General features: G+C 40.0%; 1 pseudogene; it reads right to left on the minus strand.

Moving 5' to 3' along the window:
- Positions 1-3,347: 3,347 nt before the first annotated feature.
- Positions 3,348-4,429, minus strand: LOC106302285 (annotated as a pseudogene).
- Positions 4,430-5,882: the final 1,453 nt, after the last annotated feature.

The raw sequence follows: 5,882 nt of genomic DNA on the forward strand, positions 1-5,882 counted from the left end.
CCAAGAGATCTGTAAGAACTTTGAGAAGGAAATGATGAAAATCCTTAAGGACGTCAGCAAGATCCATAAGAAGATCACATCCACACGTGCACCTGTAGCTGAGCCATCATTATTCATCAGTAAAAAACCCAAAGGTAAATCTGAAAACAACCTTGAAGATCTAAAAGATTTTTCAGATTCTTTACCAATTTTCTGATTGAAAGTTTGATGATTTGTAAGGATAATTGTGATCTTCCTTTTCCAGAACCTGATTTTATGTTTGATAAAAAACACTATTGCAGAATTAACCTTTTTGCAACCGGAGCATCCGAGTATTCTTGTTCTATTTTCACAGGATTTTGAGGAGAAGCCATTCGACTACCCACATCAAGGACCGCTTCTTGGCACCAGGAGACCCATGGACGTTGATCTATATCCCATCTTTGATGAGGAATATGATCACTTGGACGAACTTGATCCAATCTTTGATGAGAAAGCACTAACCATCACGCTCATCATCATGGAGAACCGACTTTGCTTTGATCCCAGCACAACACCTACGCCTTTGTTCAAAGAGCACTGTAAGGAACTTTGTATCATCAGTTCAGCACCTGATCTATTTGATAAAGTCAGTTCCAATGACATAAAATGTTCTGGTCTTGATCATTTGGAAAAGTCGTTTGAGCTTGATTTGCAACAAATAGTTTTTTTTTTCTAGAAAATTGTTTGATTCATTTGTCTTCAAAGAAAATAGCTTTAATCTGAGTTCTTTAGACATGCACTGATCATTGGAAATTTGTTTGCATCCACTTTTACCTTGGACGAATTATTGGTTAAAAAGTTGTTGGAACAGAAATCACTTAGAGCTAAAACCGATTTTTGTTGTGATTTTGTTTTGAAATCTGATCTTGAACTTTTGTATTCTAATTCTGATCATGTTAGGCATGTTTTGAAAATGTCCTATGATATTTCATTCCTTGAAAGCATTCTGATTTACAACACCTTCTTTGATAAAAGTGCTGATCCTTAGATAAGTAATTCTCGGTTTGAAATTGATCTTTTGTGTTCTAAATCTGAGAAACTTGCGCATGGTTTGATTTTGTTCTTTAGTAACTGTGCTATCACGTGCCCTGACACCATTCTGGTGTACAACACTTATTTTGATAGGCTTCATGATGATCTGAAACGTGTGCTACATGTTCTAGGGAAAGAAACTTTGGTTTTCGATCTGAACAAGTACTTGTCTTGCACATATGATCCTGGTATTTTAATGTTTGTTTTGAGTGTCCAAGATAAACATGATCAGTCTCCAAGAAGTGTTAGGAACAGAAGCAGAGATCGTGCTTATAAGTTTGAGATTTGGAGATGGAAGTACTTGCGGAAAACAACTTCAAAACTCCAAGGAAGTTTTTTTCCAAAATTTTCATTTACTATATTTTACATGTTCTTTAAATTATTTTTTCCCGATTCATTTCCTTTTGATACAGGTAAAATGGATTTGAGGTCAAATCCTTTTCAAGAGGGAGGGAATGATGTGCCCTTGGGTAGCGCACCGGGCAAAACAGACATGCATGGCTTGATCATGAGAAGAACTAAAGATATATGTTCATTGTTTGACTCATATCTTCCAAACCACGAGGCTTCTACGCATGAAATCACTTGTAGAATGTTTTGAACTCAATTACGGAACTCCTTGAAGAACAATCAGATCAAACGAAGTTCATATGTGACAGTTATGCCATTTACAAATCAGGAGATTTTCATTTCTCGCGAATTCAGACCACCCGAAAAGCTGGAAATGGCTAACCTTCTTTTTGTTGAACCAACAACCAATTAAATCATGCCAAAGGTGATTATTCATACTCTAAATATCCAAGAAAGTCTTGGGCTTGTTGGTTTACAAAAAAAGAATCAAAAACAGACTTATTTGGGCCAAATGGAGAAACCGATAAAAATTGGCTAAGGAAAAAAGATGGATTTCGACCAGACCTTAAAGAGACATGTGTTGGCCCATATCGGGAGCATATTCTTCCCTTTTAAAAGTCCTGGTCGTGGCTATATCAAGAGGCAGTCCAACTTTCAGTCAAAGACTTTATTTAGTCAAGTCTTTGTTTATATTTTCAATGCCTTGTTTTTAACACATTATTCTTTGGATTTCTACAACTTGAAGGGTTTATGAGCCACGAAATAAAGCATTCCTTTTTTTCTTTTATTTGAGTTTATCTCTTTGTTCTTTGTAGAACACTTTTCATTTCTTGGTGAGGTTAACTCCAAGTAAACAAATCTCTATATTGTTGGACATGTGCGTCATATCAGGCAACGTTTAGAAATCCTTCTTTTGGTGGACTCGTGAGTCATATCAAACACCAACTGAAGTCTGGTAGTATCATTGGGCCATCCGAAAGCCATTGTGTCACCGTTCAATCCATCAGTTCTCCTTTTTGGCGAGTTCATATCCCTTTAGTCCGATTGAGTGATCCTTCCCTGTTTTAGGGCGTATCATAACCAATGAGACATCATGGGATGAGTATGACCAATGAATTTTTTCACTTGCAGAAGAACATTGGAATGCGATTGAGCCGAGCATTCGGGCTATTGGGCCGAGCTCGTGCGCCGGGATTGTGGCACCAAGTAAAGTCAACATGTTTAGCCACGGGTGTCGAGCTGATGGCGCCAAGTAGCACTAAGTTGAGCTGACTTAACGGTCGAGTTCCTTATTTAATGGGACTTGTGAAGGGATTTAATCCATCTCTAGTACATGTCATGCCTATTTTTCTTATTCTGACAAATATTATAATAACAGTGAGATTGTATCTTTTAACATTATGTGGCACCATCATCCAGTTCAAGTTAGTTGAATTATAAAATTCAGATGTTGCTGAATTTTTTTTCACGTAAAAAGCATTGCTTTAGATTAGTTCTGTCACATATGTCTAAGGGTGTAACAAATATTTTGGAAGAAACGTGAGTTTGGTTCTCTATCATCTTTGAGAAAGAATATTACAAAAAAAGATTCTCTATATACAAATGCAAAGTTACTGAAAAGATTGGAAAGGGTCGTTAACTCGTAAAAGAACAAGCATAAACATGTGATACAAGGGTTCTTCATCCCACAAGTATCAGAGAGGTTATTAACCTCCCTATATGTTGAATGTCCAAGGTTGTAAACTCCAAATTATACAATAACAGGTCGGGATGACGTTTCTCCCGTATGATCTTCACCACTCTGAGAATGTATATGTTTTGAGCATTGTTTAGCGAGTCTAACTCGAAATAATAGCATAAAAGAACCGCTCATGAAACTGACAAGAAACCTAATATATGTTCAGAGACTAGTATTGCAAAAAAGGAGTGATAAAATGATAATGTCACAGTTTCCATAGCCACAAGATGAAAATGATCCTAGACAAACCACTGACCTCATGAGAAGTAACCCAGTAGGGTGGAGGCCAGAACAGGTTGGTATACTCCGGATGTTGGTGCACCATTTCTGAAAACAAACACTCCCAAGTCTCGACCTTGCATCCCACCCAATTCATCCTCACAGAAGAAAACAGAGCTTCCACCACGAAGAGGAAACAAAGCAGAAGCTGATGCTGAAAAAGTGCAGTCATCTCCAAGGAACAACATTCTATCCCCAAGATCTTTCACCTCGACCCAACTCTTCTCTCTTTCCATAAACTTAAAAGCTTAAAACTTCACCGTCCTCTCATTCATAAGAATCGCTTGATGCTCATAGACCTCCTCGGCGAACCCCGGATCCCCATCAGCCTCCTCCATACTTAAATACATATCAACTAGCAACATCTCACCACAAGAGTCAAACCAAAAACTTCTTATCACCGCCATAGACAGGACTCGCAGCCAATGTCAGTTCCAAAGAGATAAAATCTACAGACACAGTCCTCCAATTGTTGTCAACAGCAAAGAAAGAAACGTCCATCAAAAACAATGACATCATCATAAGGAGAAGGCATGTCATTGATCACGGACCAAGCTCGATCACAAGACCTAAGCACAGCTAACTTCCCAGAAAGGTGAATCGTAAGCAACACGAATCTGTAACTACCCGCGTTGCTATCTAAGTACTTGACAACAAGCCTTCTCCAAGTATAAACCGTTCACAATATCACCGACTGTATTGAACTAGTGAAGCTTCGACATATCGAGATTACGAGGGAAACGGTCAGGAAGAGAGTGTCTTTGATCACTAAAAGGATCGAGGAGAGTCACTATGCGAGGAACATTAAGGGTTTCCTCGACCTTGACATGCCATCCAAGCAGATCGTGAGATTGGTGAGGTTTTGATGAGACCAGCGCTGTTGTCGGGGAGGATTGGGATGTGATGTGTCGGGAGAGGACGTTTTGGTTCGGCGGCTATTGGCCATGACGAACATACGAAACGGAATTGGAGGAGGAGTCGAGAGATTTGGAGATTAGGTCTAAGACATTGTGACACCAGTCACCTCCAATCCGGAGAACAGCTTGCCACCAACAATATCTCATAACACCATAGCCCATATACACGACTCCACTCAATATAAGCCCAAACAAAAATCCGAATAAAAAACCCAATAGCACCAAATCCGTCCAAATATCATATACTTGTCTGTCTCACCTGAAATAAGAAAGAAAGAGAGGTGAGTAACGGGGAAGTCACTCAGTGAGGTATGGGATACTAAATCCGAAGTCCATAGACCCGGACAGAGCACTCTGAATAAATATAATTTAATCCTAACACGTTGCAAACATGGTATCTAAAGTACCCAGAGATCAAACAATAGTTCTAGCGAGGTGCACACTCGCTACCCACTAACAGGCCAAAAACACCACCGAATACGTGCTCAGTTCATACACACACCGAACAAGTGCTCAGTAACACACGCCCGTAGACGATTTATCGACCTCCTGAGTTACGCGTCAACCGGTCGACTATAGCTGACCGTAACCTACATACAATCCGGCATACAAAAGTCAGTCTCTGTATCCGTCTCAACCAATCACATAACTCTTAATAAAACAACTATTTTTATTTACCAATTTTTAAATAAAACAATCATTGTTGAATCCTCTAACGCCCTAGTTCTGGTTTAAGCAAAGAACCTAAAAACTAAACAAGCAATGACAGACTCGATTTCACGCAGGGAGAACATATTAGAAATAAATTATACTTATTCAAAATTCTAAGCCGTGTAAGAGAAGTTCGGGAAAAGACCCTCAACTTAGCCAAGATCAAATGGGAAACGCCCTGAAATGGATAAGCCTCTCTACCAATAAATCTCGGTCTTGCATTTAGAATTAAATACTTATCAAACAAGTTGCACCCAAATTCAAGATTGCATCATACGAGTGATACAATTAGGTTTTATGATATAAAGGTTACTTGCAACACAAGAAACAACTAATGTTACACTTAACCTTCTCGGGATAGCTATGGCTTGACACGGCACGGCTCTCTGGTGACACGGCCGGTTCTCCGCTGACAGAACGCCTCTCTCCGGTGACAAACGGCTCACGACAGCATAGATTGGTGATCGGACGTGACTAACGTGGCAGCTATGGATCCTCATGCTCTCCAATTCACAGATCTATTATGTGACCCCAATTCACGTGGCTTCATAACTGGTGTGGTTAATGGCTCCGGGATGAACATGGATTGGTGGTGGTGTTAAACGCCACAGCTCCAGTTTAGATCGTGCCTTCTCCACATCTCTGGGTTAAGATCTCAGCCATGACGAGGGTTGATAAAGGCTCCGGCGCGGCAAGGATCTTAGACCCTTCTCCGGTGAGATGATCATGACGGTGGTGGCCCTCTGATGACGACTATGACGAACGGTGGTGTTCTAATGGAACGGCAATGATCACGGCATGTCTCTCATTTGTAAAGATGACGGCTAGGTTAA

Source organism: Brassica oleracea, chromosome C7 (genome assembly GCF_000695525.1).
Source record: "Brassica oleracea var. oleracea cultivar TO1000 chromosome C7, BOL, whole genome shotgun sequence".
NCBI classification, from domain to species: Eukaryota; Viridiplantae; Streptophyta; class Magnoliopsida; order Brassicales; family Brassicaceae; genus Brassica; species Brassica oleracea.